The sequence below is a fragment of the Somniosus microcephalus genome, chromosome 15 (genome assembly GCF_052327205.1).
Source record: "Somniosus microcephalus isolate GS21.2 chromosome 15, FLI_Smic_1.0, whole genome shotgun sequence".
NCBI classification, from domain to species: Eukaryota; Metazoa; Chordata; class Chondrichthyes; order Squaliformes; family Somniosidae; genus Somniosus; species Somniosus microcephalus.
The window spans coordinates 2,515,434-2,529,739 of record NC_141001.1 but is presented as its reverse complement, the minus strand read 5'-3'; positions in this window follow the sequence as shown (position 1 = coordinate 2,529,739).

Here is a 14,306-nt window from a genome sequence, read left to right as displayed (position 1 = left end):
GGGGTGTTGAGAGTGAGCTGGTGTGTGAGGGCGGTGTTGAGAGTGAGCTGGTGTGTGAGGGGTTGTTGAGAGTGAGCTGGTGTGTGAGTGGGGTGTTGAGAGTGAGCTGGTGTGTGAGGGGGATGTTGAGTGTGAGCTGGTGTGTGAGGGGGTGAGTTGAGTGAGCTGGTGTGTGTGGGGGTTTTGAGAATGAGCTTGGTGTGTGAGGGCTTGTTGAGAGTGAGCTGGTGTGTAGAGGGGTGTTGAGAGTGAGCTGGTGTGTGAGGAGGTGTTGAGAGTGAGCTGGTGTGTGAGGGGGTGTTGAAGTGAGCTGGTGTGTGAGGGGGTGTTGAGAGTGAGCTGGTGTGTGAGGGGGTGTTGAGAGTGAGCTGGTGTGTGTGGGGGTGTTGAGAGTGAGCTGGTGTGTGAGGGCTTGTTGAGAGTGAGCTGGTGTGTGAGGGGTGTTGAGAGTGAGCTGGTGTGTGAGGGGGTGTGAGTGAGCTGGTTGTGAGCGTGTTGATGTGAGTGAGAGTGAGTGAGGGGATGTTGAGAGTGAGTGCTGTGTGAGGGGAGTTGATAGTGAGCTGGTGTGTGAGGGGGTGTTGAGAGTGAGCTGGTGTGTGAGGGCTTGTTGAGAGTGAGGCTGTGTGAGGGGGTGTTGAGAGTGAGCTGGTGTGTGAGGGGGGTGTTGAGAGTGAGCTGGTGTGTGAGTGGTTGTTGAGAGTGAGCTGGTGTGTGAGGGGGATGTTGAGAGTGAGCTGGTGTGTGAGGGGGAGTTGTGAGTGAGCTGGTGTGTGAGTGGGTGTTGAGAGTGAGCTGGTCTGTGAGGTGGTGTTGAGAGTGAGCTGGTGTGTGAGTGGGTGTTGAGAGTGAGCTGGTGTGTGAGGGGGTGTTGCGAGTGAGCTGGTGTGTGGGGGAGTTGAGAGTGAGCTGGTGTGTGTGGGGCAGTTGAGAGTGAGCTGGTGTGTGAGGGGGTGTTGAGAGTGAGCTGGTGTGTGAGGGGTTGTTGAGAGTGAGCTGGTGTGTGAGGGGGTGTTGAGAGGGAGCTGGTGTGTGAGGGGGTGTTGAGAGTGAGCTGGTGTGTGAGGGGTGAGTTGAGAGTGAGCTGGTGTGTGAGGGGGGTGTTGCGAGTGAGCTGGTGTGTGAGGGGGTGTTGAGAGTGAGCTGGTCTGTGAGGGGGTGTTGAGAGTGAGCTGGTGTGTGAGTGGGTGTTGAGAGTGAGCTGGTGTGTGAGGGGGGTGTTGCGAGTGAGCTGGTGTGTGAGGGGGTGTGGAGAGTGAGCTGGTCTGTGAGGGGGAGTTGAGAGTGAGCTGGTGTGTGAGAGGGTGATGAGATTGAGCTGGTGTGTGAAGGGGTGTTGAGAGTGAGCTGGTGTGTGAGGGGTTGTTGAGAGTGAGCTGGTGTGTGTGCGGGAGTTGAGAGTGAGCTGGTGTGTGAGGGGGTGTTGAAAGTGAGCTGGTGTGTGAGGGGGTGTTGAGAGTGAGCTGGTGTGTGAGGGGTGAGTTGAGAGTGAGCTGGTGTGTGAGGGGGTGTTGTGAGTGAGCTGGTGTGTGTGGAGGAGTTGAGAGTGAGCTGGTGTATGAGGGGGTGTTGAGAGTGAGGTGGTGTGTGAGGGCGTATTGAGAGTGAGCTGGTGTGTGAGGTTGTGTTGAGAGTGAGCTGGTGTGTGAGAGGGTGTTGAGAGTGAGCTGGCATGTGAGGGGGTGTTGAGAGTGAGCTTGTGTGTGGGGGGGTGTTGAGAGTGAGCTGGTGTGTGAGGGGGTGTTGAGAGTGAGCTGGTGTGTGTGGGGGTGTTGAAAGTGAGCTGGTGTGTGAGGGCTTGTTGAGAGTGAGCTGGTGTGTGAGGGGGAGTTGAGAGTGAGTTGGTGTGTGAGGGGGTGTTGAGAGTGAGCTGGTGCGTGAGGGGGCGTTGAGAGTGAGCTGGTGTGTGAGGGGGTGTTGAGAGTGAGCTGGTGTGTGAGGGGGTGTTGAGAGTGAGCTGGTGTGTGAGGGGTTGTTGAGAGTGAGCTGGTGTGTGTGGGGGAGTTGAGCGTGAGCTGGTGTGTGAGGGGGTGTTGAGAGTGAGCTGGTGTGTGAGGGGGTGTTAAGAGTGAGCTGGTGTGTGAGGTGTGGTTGAGAGTGAGCTGTTGTGTGAGTGGGGTGTTGAGAGTGAGCTGGTGTGTCTGGGGGTGTTGAGAGAGAGCTAGTGTGTGAGGGATTGTTGAGAGTGAGCTGGTGTGTGAGGGGGGTGTTGGGAGTGAGCTGGTGTGTGAGGGGTTGTTGAGAGTGAGCTGGTGTGTGAGGGGGATGTTGAGAGTGAGCTGGTGTGTGAGCAGGAGTTGAGAGGGAGCTGGTGTGTGAGGGGGTGTTGAGAGTGAGCTGGTGTGTGAGGGGTGAGTTGAGAGTGAGCTGGTGTGTGAGGTGGTGTTGAGAGTGAGCTGGTGTGTGAGGGGTGAGTTGAGAGTGAGCTGGTGTGTGAGGGGGGGTGTTGCGAGTGAGCTGGTGTGTGAGGGGGTGTTGAGAGTGAGCTGGTCTGTGAGGGGGTGTTGAGAGTGAGCTGGTGTGTGAAGGGGTGTTGAGAGTGAGCTGGTGTGTGTGGGGGGAGTTGAGAGTGAGCTGGTGTGTGAGGGGGTGTTGAGAGTGAGCTGGTGTGTGTGGGGGTGTTGAGAGTGAGCTGGTGTGTGAGGGGTTGTTGAGAGTGAGCTGGTGTGTGAGGGGGTGTTGAGAGTGAGCTGGTGTGTGTGGGGGAGTTGAGAGTGAGCTGGTGTGTGAGGGGGTGTTGAGAGTGAGCTGGTGTGTGTGGGGGTGTTGAGAGTGAGCTGGTGTGTGAGGGCTTGTTGAGAGTGAGCTGGTGTGTGAGGGGGAGTTGAGAGTGAGTTGGTGTGTGAGGGGGTGTTGAGAGTGAGCTGGAGTGTGAGGGGGTGTTGAGAGTGACCTGGTGTGTGAGGGGTTGTTGAGAGTGAGCTGGTGTGTGTGGGGGAGTTGAGAGTGAGCTGGTGTGTGAGGGGGTGTTGAGAGTGAGCTGGTGTGTGAGGTGTTGTTGAGAGTGAGCTGTTGTGTGAGTGGGGTGTTGAGAGTGAGCTGGTGTGTGAGGGGTGTGTTGAGAGTGAGTTGGTGTGTGAGGGGTTGTTAAGAGTGAGCTGGTGTGTGAGGGGTTGTTGAGAGTGAGCTGGAGTTTGAGGGGTTGTTAAGAGTGAGCTGGTGGGTGAGTGGTTGTTGAGAGTGAGCTGGAGTTTGAGGGGGGTGTTGAGAGTGAGCTGGTGTGTGTGGGCGTGTTGAGAGTGAGCTGGTGTGTGTGGGGGTGTTGAGAGTGAGCTGGTGTGTGAGGGCTTCTTGAGGGTGAGCTGGTGTGTGAGGGGTGTTGAGAGTGAGCTGGTGTGTGAGGGGGTTGTTGAGAGTGAGCTGGTGTGTGTGGGGGCTTTGAGAGTGAGCTGGTGTGTGAGGGGGAGTTGAGAGTGAGCTGGTGTCTGAGGGGGTGTTGAGAGTGAGCTGGTGTGTGAGAGGCTGTTGAGAGTGAGCTGGTGTGTGAGGGGGTGTTGCGAAGGAGCTGGTGTGTGAGGGGGTGTTGCGAGTGAGCTGGTCTGTGAGGGGGTGTTGAGAGTCAGCTGGTGTGTGATGGGGGTGTTGAGAGTGAGCTGGTGTTTGTGGGGGAGTTGAGAGTGAGCTGGTGTGTGAGGGGGTGTTGAGAGTGAGCTGGTGTGTGTGAGGGTGTTGAGAGTGAGCTGGTGTGTGTGAGGGTGTTGAGAGTGAGCTTGTGTGTGAGGGGGTGTTGAGAGTGAGCTGGTGTGTGTGAGGGTGTTGAGAGTGAGCTGGTGTGTGAGGGCTTGTTGAGAGTGAGCTGCTTTGTGAGGGGTGTTGAGAGTGAGCTGGTGTGTGAGGGGGAGTTGAGAGGGAGCTGGTGTGTGAGGGGGTTTTGAGAGTGAGCTGGTGTGTGAGGGGTGAGTTGAGAGTGAGCTGGTGTGTGAGGGGGTGTTGAGAGTGAGCTGGTGTGTGAGGGGGTGTTGAGAGTGAGCTGGTGTGTGAGGGGGAGTTGTGAGTGAGCTGGTGTGTGAGTGGATGTTGAGAGTGAGCTGGTGTGTGAGGGGGTGTGCGAGTGAGCTGGTGTGTGAGGGGGTGTTGAGAGTGAGCTGGTCTGTGAGGGGGTGTTGAGAGTGAGCTGGTGTGTGAGGGGGTGTTGAGAGTGAGCTGGTGTGTGAAGGGGTGTTGAGAGTGAGCTGGTGTGTGAGGGGTTGTTGAGAGTGAGCTGGTGTGTGTGGGGGAGTTGAGAGTGAGCTGGTGTATGAGGGGGTGTTGAGAGTGAGCTGGTGTGTGAGAGGGGAGTTGAGAGTGAGCTGGTGTGTGAGGGGGTGTTGAGAGTGAGCTGGTGTGTGAGGGGGTGTTGAGAGTGAGCTGGTGTGTGAGGGGGGTGTTGAGAGTGAGCTGGTGTGTGAGGGCTTGTTGAGAGTGAGCTGGTGTGTGAGGGGGTGTTGAGAGTGAGCTGGAGTGTGAGGGGGGTGTTGAGAGTGAGCTGGTGTGTGAGGGGTTGTTGAGAGTGAGCTGGTGTGTGAGGGGGTGTTGAGAGTGAGCTGGTGTGTGAGGGGTGAGTTGAGAGTGAGCTGGTGTGTGGGGGAGAGTTGTGAATGAGCTGGTGTGTGAGTGGGTGTTGAGAGTGAGCTGGTGTGTGAGGGGGTGTTGCGAGTGAGCTGGTGTGTGAGGGGGTGTTGAGAGTGAGCTGGTCTGTGAGGGGGAGTTGAGAGTGAGCTGGTGTGTGAGGGGGTGTTGAGAGTGAGCTGGTGTGTGAAGGCGTGTTGAGAGTGAGCTGGTGTGTGAGGGGTTGTTGAGAGTGAGCTGGTGTGTGAGGGGGAGTTGAGAGTGAGCTGGTGTGTGGGGGGGTGTTGAGAGTGAGATTGTGTGTGAGGGGGTGTTGAGAGTGAGCTGGTGTGTGAGGGCTTGTTGAGGGTGAGCTGGTATGTGAGGGGGAGTTGAGAGTGAGCTGGTGTGTGGGGGGGTGTTGAGAGTGAGCTGGTGTGTGTGGGGGTGTTGAGAGTGAGCTGGTGTGTGAGGGATTGTTGAGGGTGAGCTGGTGTGTGAGGGGTGTTGAGAGTGAGCTGGTGTGTGAGGGGGGTGTTGAGAGTGAGCTGGTGTGTGTGGGGGTTTTGAGAGTGAGCTGGTGTGTGAGGGGGAGTTGAGAGTGAGCTGGTGTGTGAGGGGGTGTTGAGAGTAAGCTGGTGTGTGAGAGGGTGCTGAGAGTGAGCTGGTGTGTGAGGGGGTGTTGCGAGTGAGCTGGTGTGTGAGGGGGTGTTGCGAGTGAGCTGGTCTGTGAGGGGGTGTTGAGAGTGAGCTGGTGTGTGAGGGGGTGTTGAGAGTGAGCTGGTGTGTGAAGGGGTGTTGAGAATGAGCTGGTGTGTGAGGGGGTGTTGAGATTGAGCTGGAGAGTGAGGGGGTGTTGAGAGTGAGCTGGTGTGTGAAGGGGTGTTGTGAGTGAGCGGGTCTGTGAGGGCTTGTTGAGAGTGAGCTGGTTTGTGAGGGGTGTTGAGAGTGAGTTGGTGTGTGAGGGGTTGTTGAGAGTGAGCTGGTGTGTGAGGGGGGAGTTGAGAGTGAGCTGGTGTGTGAGGGGGTGTTGAGAGTGAGCTGGTGTGTGAGCGGGAGTTGAGAGGGAGCTGGTGTGTGAGGGGGTGTTGAGAGTGAGCTGGTGTGTGAGGGGTGAGTTGAGAGTGAGCTGGTGTGTGAGGGGGTGTTGAGAGTGAGCTGGTGTGTGAGGGGGTGTTGAGAGTGAGCTGGTGTGTGAGGGGGAGTTGTGAGTGAGCTGGTGTGTGAGTGGATGTTGAGAGTGAGCTGGTGTGTGAGCGGGAGTTGAGAGGGAGCTGGTGTGTGAGGGAGTGTTGAGAGTGAGCTGGTGTGTGAGGGGTGAGTTGAGAGTGAGCTGGTGTGTGAGGGGCTGTTGAGAGTGAGCTGGTGTGTGAGGGGGTGTTGAGAGTGAGCTGGTGTGTGAGAGCTTATTGAGACTGAGCTGGTGTGTGAGGGCTTGTTGAGAGTGAGCTGTTGTGTGAGGGGGTGTTGAGAGTGAGCTGGTGTGTGAGGGCTTGTTGAGGGTGAGCTGGTATGTGAGGGGGAGTTGAGAGTGAGCTGGTGTGTGGGGGGGTGTTGAGAGTGAGCTGGTGTGTGTGGGGGTGTTGAGAGTGAGCTGGTGTGTGAGGGATTGTTGAGGGTGAGCTGGTGTGTGAGGGGTGTTGAGAGTGAGCTGGTGTGTGAGGGGGGTGTTGAGAGTGAGCTGGTGTGTGTGGGGGTTTTGAGAGTGAGCTGGTGTGTGAGGGGGAGTTGAGAGTGAGCTGGTGTGTGAGGGGGGCTGGTGTGTGAGAGGGTGCTGAGAGTGAGCTGGTGTGTGAGGGGGTGTTGCGAGTGAGAGCTGGGTGTGTGAGGGGGTGTTGCGAGTGAGCTGGTCTGTGAGGGGGTGTTGAGGAGGTGAGCTGGTGTGTGAGGGGGTGTTGAGAGTGAGCTGGTGTGTGAAGGGGGTGTTGAGAATGAGCTGGTGTGTTGAGGGGGGTGTTGAGATTGAGCTGGAGAGTGAGGGGGGTGTTGAGAGTGAGCTGGTGTGTGAAGGGGGTGTTGTGAGTGAGCGGGTCTGTGAGGGCTTGTTGAGAGTGAGCTGGTTTGTGAGGGGGTGTTGAGAGTGAGTTGGTGTGTGAGGGGTTGTTGAGAGTGAGCTGGTGTGTGAGGGGGGAGTTGAGAGTGAGCTGGTGTGTGAGGGGGTGTTGAGAGTGAGCTGGTGTGTGAGCGGGAGTTGAGAGGGAGCTGGTGTGTGAGGGGGTGTTGAGAGTGAGCTGGTGGTGTGAGGGGTGAGTTGAGAGTGAGCTGGTGTGTGAGGGGGTGTTGAGAGTGAGCTGGTGTGTGAGGGGGTGTTGAGAGTGAGCTGGTGTGTGAGGGGGAGTTGTGAGTGAGCTGGTGTGTGAGTGGATGTTGAGAGTGAGCTGGTGTGTGTGGGGGTTTTGAGAGTGAGCTGGTGTGTGAGGGGGAGTTGAGAGTGAGCTGGTGTGTGAGGGGGTGTTGAGAGTGAGCTGGTGTGTGAGGGGGTGTTGCGAGTGAGCTGGTGTGTGAGAGGGTGCTGAGAGTGAGCTGGTGTGTGAGGGGGTGTTGCGAGTGAGCTGGTGTGTGAGGGGGTGTTGCGAGTGAGCTGGTCTGTGAGGGGGTGTTGAGAGTGAGCTGGTGTGTGAGGGGGTGTTGAGAGTGAGCTGGTGTGTGAAGGGGTGTTGAGAATGAGCTGGTGTGTGAGGGGGTGTTGAGAGTGAGCTGGTGTGTGAGGGGGTGTTGAGAGTGAGCTGGTGTGTGAGGGGTTGTTGAGAGTGAGCTGGTGTGTGAGGGGGTGTTGAGAGTGAGCTGGTGTGTGAGGGGGATGTTGAGTGTGAGCTGGTGTGTGAGGGGTGAGTTGAGAGTGAGCTGGTGTGTGTGGGGGTTTTGAGAATGAGTTGGTGTGTGAGGGCTTGTTGAGAGTGAGCTGGTGTGTGAGGGGGTGTTGAGAGTGAGCTGGTGTGTGAGGAGGTGTTGAGAGTGAGCTGGTGTGTGAGGGGGTGTTGACAGTGAGCTGGTGTGTGAGGGGGTGTTGAGAGTGAGCTGGTGTGTGAGGGGGTGTTGAGAGTGAGCTGCTGTGTGTGGGGGTGTTGAGAGTGAGCTGGTGTGTGAGGGCTTGTTGAGAGTGAGCTGGTGTGTGAGGGGGTGTTGAGAGTGAGCTGGTGTGTGAGGGGGGTGTTGGGAGTGAGCTGGTCTGTGAGGGGTTGTTGAGAGTGAGCTGGTGTGTGAGGGGGATGTTGAGAGTGAGCTGGTGTGTGAGCGGGAGTTGATAGGGAGCTGGTGTGTGAGGGGGTGTTGAGAGTGAGCTGGTGTGTGAGGGCTTGTTGAGAGTGAGCTGGTGTGTGAGGGGGTGTTGAGAGTGAGCAGGAGTGTGAGGGGGGTGTTGAGAGTGAGCTGGTGTGTGAGTGGTTGTTGAGAGTGAGCTGGTGTGTGAGGGGGATGTTGAGATTGAGCTGGTGTGTGAGGGGGAGTTGTGAGTGAGCTGGTGTGTGAGTGGGTGTTGAGAGTGAGCTGGTCTGTGAGGTGGTGTTGAGAGTGAGCTGGTGTGTGAGTGGGTGTTGAGAGTGAGCTGGTGTGTGAGGGGGTGTTGCGAGTGAGCTGGTGTGTGAGGGGGAGTTGAGAGTGAGCTGGTGTGTGTGGGGCAGTTGAGAGTGAGCTGGTGTGTGAGGGGGTGTTGAGAGTGAGCTGGTGTGTGAGGGGTTGTTGAGAGTGAGCTGGTGTGTGAGGGGGTGTTGAGAGGGAGCTGGTGTGTGAGGGGGTGTTGAGAGTGAGCTGGTGTGTGAGGGGTGAGTTGAGAGTGAGCTGGTGTGTGAGGGGGGTGTTGCGAGTGAGCTGGTGTGTGAGGGGGTGTTGAGAGTGAGCTGGTCTGTGAGGGGGTGTTGAGAGTGAGCTGGTGTGTGAGTGGGTGTTGAGAGTGAGCTGGTGTGTGAGGGGGTGTTGCGAGTGAGCTGGTGTGTGAGGGGGTGTGGAGAGTGAGCTGGTCTGTGAGGGGGAGTTGAGAGTGAGCTGGTGTGTGAGAGGGTGATGAGATTGAGCTGGTGTGTGAAGGGGTGTTGAGAGTGAGCTGGTGTGTGAGGGGTTGTTGAGAGTGAGCTGGTGTGTGTGCGGGAGTTGAGAGTGAGCTGGTGTGTGAGGGGGTGTTGAAAGTGAGCTGGTGTGTGAGGGGGTGTTGAGAGTGAGCTGGTGTGTGAGGGGTGAGTTGAGAGTGAGCTGGTGTGTGAGGGGGTGTTGTGAGTGAGCTGGTGTGTGTGGAGGAGTTGAGAGTGAGCTGGTGTATGAGGGGGTGTTGAGAGTGAGGTGGTGTGTGAGGGCGTATTGAGAGTGAGCTGGTGTGTGAGGTTGTGTTGAGAGTGAGCTGGTGTGTGAGAGGGTGTTGAGAGTGAGCTGGCATGTGAGGGGGTGTTGAGAGTGAGCTTGTGTGTGGGGGGGTGTTGAGAGTGAGCTGGTGTGTGAGGGGGTGTTGAGAGTGAGCTGGTGTGTGTGGGGGTGTTGAAAGTGAGCTGGTGTGTGAGGGCTTGTTGAGAGTGAGCTGGTGTGTGAGGGGGAGTTGAGAGTGAGTTGGTGTGTGAGGGGGTGTTGAGAGTGAGCTGGTGCGTGAGGGGGCGTTGAGAGTGAGCTGGTGTGTGAGGGGGTGTTGAGAGTGAGCTGGTGTGTGAGGGGGTGTTGAGAGTGAGCTGGTGTGTGAGGGGTTGTTGAGAGTGAGCTGGTGTGTGTGGGGGAGTTGAGCGTGAGCTGGTGTGTGAGGGGGTGTTGAGAGTGAGCTGGTGTGTGAGGGGGTGTTAAGAGTGAGCTGGTGTGTGAGGTGTGGTTGAGAGTGAGCTGTTGTGTGAGTGGGGTGTTGAGAGTGAGCTGGTGTGTCTGGGGGTGTTGAGAGAGAGCTAGTGTGTGAGGGATTGTTGAGAGTGAGCTGGTGTGTGAGGGGGGTGTTGGGAGTGAGCTGGTGTGTGAGGGGTTGTTGAGAGTGAGCTGGTGTGTGAGGGGGATGTTGAGAGTGAGCTGGTGTGTGAGCAGGAGTTGAGAGGGAGCTGGTGTGTGAGGGGGTGTTGAGAGTGAGCTGGTGTGTGAGGGGTGAGTTGAGAGTGAGCTGGTGTGTGAGGTGGTGTTGAGAGTGAGCTGGTGTGTGAGGGGTGAGTTGAGAGTGAGCTGGTGTGTGAGGGGGGTGTTGCGAGTGAGCTGGTGTGTGAGGGGGTGTTGAGAGTGAGCTGGTCTGTGAGGGGGTGTTGAGAGTGAGCTGGTGTGTGAAGGGGTGTTGAGAGTGAGCTGGTGTGTGTGGGGGAGTTGAGAGTGAGCTGGTGTGTGAGGGGGTGTTGAGAGTGAGCTGGTGTGTGTGGGGGTGTTGAGAGTGAGCTGGTGTGTGAGGGGTTGTTGAGAGTGAGCTGGTGTGTGAGGGGGTGTTGAGAGTGAGCTGGTGTGTGTGGGGGAGTTGAGAGTGAGCTGGTGTGTGAGGGGGTGTTGAGAGTGAGCTGGTGTGTGTGGGGGTGTTGAGAGTGAGCTGGTGTGTGAGGGCTTGTTGAGAGTGAGCTGGTGTGTGAGGGGGAGTTGAGAGTGAGTTGGTGTGTGAGGGGGTGTTGAGAGTGAGCTGGAGTGTGAGGGGGTGTTGAGAGTGACCTGGTGTGTGAGGGGTTGTTGAGAGTGAGCTGGTGTGTGTGGGGGAGTTGAGAGTGAGCTGGTGTGTGAGGGGGTGTTGAGAGTGAGCTGGTGTGTGAGGTGTTGTTGAGAGTGAGCTGTTGTGTGAGTGGGGTGTTGAGAGTGAGCTGGTGTGTGAGGGGTGTGTTGAGAGTGAGTTGGTGTGTGAGGGGTTGTTAAGAGTGAGCTGGTGTGTGAGGGGTTGTTGAGAGTGAGCTGGAGTTTGAGGGGTTGTTAAGAGTGAGCTGGTGGGTGAGTGGTTGTTGAGAGTGAGCTGGAGTTTGAGGGGGGTGTTGAGAGTGAGCTGGTGTGTGTGGGCGTGTTGAGAGTGAGCTGGTGTGTGTGGGGGTGTTGAGAGTGAGCTGGTGTGTGAGGGCTTCTTGAGGGTGAGCTGGTGTGTGAGGGGTGTTGAGAGTGAGCTGGTGTGTGAGGGGGTTGTTGAGAGTGAGCTGGTGTGTGTGGGGGCTTTGAGAGTGAGCTGGTGTGTGAGGGGGAGTTGAGAGTGAGCTGGTGTCTGAGGGGGTGTTGAGAGTGAGCTGGTGTGTGAGAGGCTGTTGAGAGTGAGCTGGTGTGTGAGGGGGTGTTGCGAAGGAGCTGGTGTGTGAGGGGGTGTTGCGAGTGAGCTGGTCTGTGAGGGGGTGTTGAGAGTCAGCTGGTGTGTGATGGGGGTGTTGAGAGTGAGCTGGTGTTTGTGGGGGAGTTGAGAGTGAGCTGGTGTGTGAGGGGGTGTTGAGAGTGAGCTGGTGTGTGTGAGGGTGTTGAGAGTGAGCTGGTGTGTGTGAGGGTGTTGAGAGTGAGCTTGTGTGTGAGGGGGTGTTGAGAGTGAGCTGGTGTGTGTGAGGGTGTTGAGAGTGAGCTGGTGTGTGAGGGCTTGTTGAGAGTGAGCTGCTTTGTGAGGGGTGTTGAGAGTGAGCTGGTGTGTGAGGGGGAGTTGAGAGGGAGCTGGTGTGTGAGGGGGTTTTGAGAGTGAGCTGGTGTGTGAGGGGTGAGTTGAGAGTGAGCTGGTGTGTGAGGGGGTGTTGAGAGTGAGCTGGTGTGTGAGGGGGTGTTGAGAGTGAGCTGGTGTGTGAGGGGGAGTTGTGAGTGAGCTGGTGTGTGAGTGGATGTTGAGAGTGAGCTGGTGTGTGAGGGGGTGTGCGAGTGAGCTGGTGTGTGAGGGGGTGTTGAGAGTGAGCTGGTCTGTGAGGGGGTGTTGAGAGTGAGCTGGTGTGTGAGGGGGTGTTGAGAGTGAGCTGGTGTGTGAAGGGGTGTTGAGAGTGAGCTGGTGTGTGAGGGGTTGTTGAGAGTGAGCTGGTGTGTGTGGGGGAGTTGAGAGTGAGCTGGTGTATGAGGGGGTGTTGAGAGTGAGCTGGTGTGTGAGAGGGGAGTTGAGAGTGAGCTGGTGTGTGAGGGGGTGTTGAGAGTGAGCTGGTGTGTGAGGGGGTGTTGAGAGTGAGCTGGTGTGTGAGGGGGGTGTTGAGAGTGAGCTGGTGTGTGAGGGCTTGTTGAGAGTGAGCTGGTGTGTGAGGGGGTGTTGAGAGTGAGCTGGAGTGTGAGGGGGGTGTTGAGAGTGAGCTGGTGTGTGAGGGGTTGTTGAGAGTGAGCTGGTGTGTGAGGGGGTGTTGAGAGTGAGCTGGTGTGTGAGGGGTGAGTTGAGAGTGAGCTGGTGTGTGGGGGAGAGTTGTGAATGAGCTGGTGTGTGAGTGGGTGTTGAGAGTGAGCTGGTGTGTGAGGGGGTGTTGCGAGTGAGCTGGTGTGTGAGGGGGTGTTGAGAGTGAGCTGGTCTGTGAGGGGGAGTTGAGAGTGAGCTGGTGTGTGAGGGGGTGTTGAGAGTGAGCTGGTGTGTGAAGGCGTGTTGAGAGTGAGCTGGTGTGTGAGGGGTTGTTGAGAGTGAGCTGGTGTGTGAGGGGGAGTTGAGAGTGAGCTGGTGTGTGGGGGGGTGTTGAGAGTGAGATTGTGTGTGAGGGGGTGTTGAGAGTGAGCTGGTGTGTGAGGGCTTGTTGAGGGTGAGCTGGTATGTGAGGGGGAGTTGAGAGTGAGCTGGTGTGTGGGGGGGTGTTGAGAGTGAGCTGGTGTGTGTGGGGGTGTTGAGAGTGAGCTGGTGTGTGAGGGATTGTTGAGGGTGAGCTGGTGTGTGAGGGGTGTTGAGAGTGAGCTGGTGTGTGAGGGGGGTGTTGAGAGTGAGCTGGTGTGTGTGGGGGTTTTGAGAGTGAGCTGGTGTGTGAGGGGGAGTTGAGAGTGAGCTGGTGTGTGAGGGGGTGTTGAGAGTAAGCTGGTGTGTGAGAGGGTGCTGAGAGTGAGCTGGTGTGTGAGGGGGTGTTGCGAGTGAGCTGGTGTGTGAGGGGGTGTTGCGAGTGAGCTGGTCTGTGAGGGGGTGTTGAGAGTGAGCTGGTGTGTGAGGGGGTGTTGAGAGTGAGCTGGTGTGTGAAGGGGTGTTGAGAATGAGCTGGTGTGTGAGGGGGTGTTGAGATTGAGCTGGAGAGTGAGGGGGTGTTGAGAGTGAGCTGGTGTGTGAAGGGGTGTTGTGAGTGAGCGGGTCTGTGAGGGCTTGTTGAGAGTGAGCTGGTTTGTGAGGGGTGTTGAGAGTGAGTTGGTGTGTGAGGGGTTGTTGAGAGTGAGCTGGTGTGTGAGGGGGGAGTTGAGAGTGAGCTGGTGTGTGAGGGGGTGTTGAGAGTGAGCTGGTGTGTGAGCGGGAGTTGAGAGGGAGCTGGTGTGTGAGGGGGTGTTGAGAGTGAGCTGGTGTGTGAGGGGTGAGTTGAGAGTGAGCTGGTGTGTGAGGGGGTGTTGAGAGTGAGCTGGTGTGTGAGGGGGTGTTGAGAGTGAGCTGGTGTGTGAGGGGGAGTTGTGAGTGAGCTGGTGTGTGAGTGGATGTTGAGAGTGAGCTGGTGTGTGAGCGGGAGTTGAGAGGGAGCTGGTGTGTGAGGGAGTGTTGAGAGTGAGCTGGTGTGTGAGGGGTGAGTTGAGAGTGAGCTGGTGTGTGAGGGGCTGTTGAGAGTGAGCTGGTGTGTGAGGGGGTGTTGAGAGTGAGCTGGTGTGTGAGAGCTTATTGAGACTGAGCTGGTGTGTGAGGGCTTGTTGAGAGTGAGCTGTTGTGTGAGGGGTGTTGAGAGTGAGCTGGTGTGTGAGGGCTTGTTGAGAGTGAGCTGGTGTGTGAGGGGTGTTGAGAGTGAGCTGGTGTGTGAGGGGGAGTTGAGAGTGAGCTGGTGTGTGAGGGGGTGTTGAGAGTGAGCTGGTGTGTGAGAGGGTGTTGAGAGTGAGCTGGTGTGTGAGGGGGTGTTGAGAGTGAGCTGGTGTGTGAGGGGGTGTTGAGAGTAAGCTGGTGTGTGAGAGGGTGCTGAGAGTGAGCTGGTGTGTGAGGGGGTGTTGCGAGTGAGCTGGTGTGTGAGGGGGTGTTACGAGTGAGCTGGTCTGTGAGGGGGTGTTGAGAGTGAGCTGGTGTGTGAGGGGGTGTTGAGAGTGAGCTGGTGTGTGAAGGGGTGTTGAGAATGAGCTGGTGTGTGAGGGGTGTTGAGAGTGAGCTGGTGTGTGAGGGGGTGTTGAGAGTGAGCTGGTGTGTGAGGGGTTGTTGAGAGTGAGCTGGTGAGTGAGGGGGTGTTGAGAGTGAGCTGGTGTGTGAAGGGGTGTTGTGAGTGAGCGGGTCTGTGAGGGCTTGTTGAGAGTGAGCTGGTTTGTGAGGGGTGTTGAGAGTGAGTTGGTGTGTGAGGGGTTGTTGAGAGTGAGCTGGTGTGTGAGGGGGGAGTTGAGAGTGAGCTGGTGTGTGAGGGGGTGTTGAGAGTGAGCTGATGTGTGAGCGGGAGTTGAGAGGGAGCTGGTGTGTGAGGGGGTGTTGAGAGTGAGCTGGTGTGTGAGGGTTGAGTTGAGAGTGAGCTGGTGTGTGAGGGGGTGTTGAGAGTGAGCTGGTGTGTGAGGGGGTGTTGAGAGTGAGCTGGTGTGTGAGGGGGAGTTGTGAGTGAGCTGGTGTGTGAGTGGATGTTGAGAGTGAGCTGGTGTGTGAGCGGGAGTTGAGAGGGAGCTGGTGTGTGAGGGAGTGTTGAGAGTGAGCTGGTGTGTGAGGGGTGAGTTGAGAGTGAGCTGGTGTGTGAGGGGGTGTTGAGAGTGAGCTGGTGTGTGAGGGGATGTTGAGGGTGAGCTGGTGTGTGTGGGGGAGTTGAGAGTGAGCTGGTGTATGAGGGGGTGTTGAGAGTGAGCTGATGTGTGAG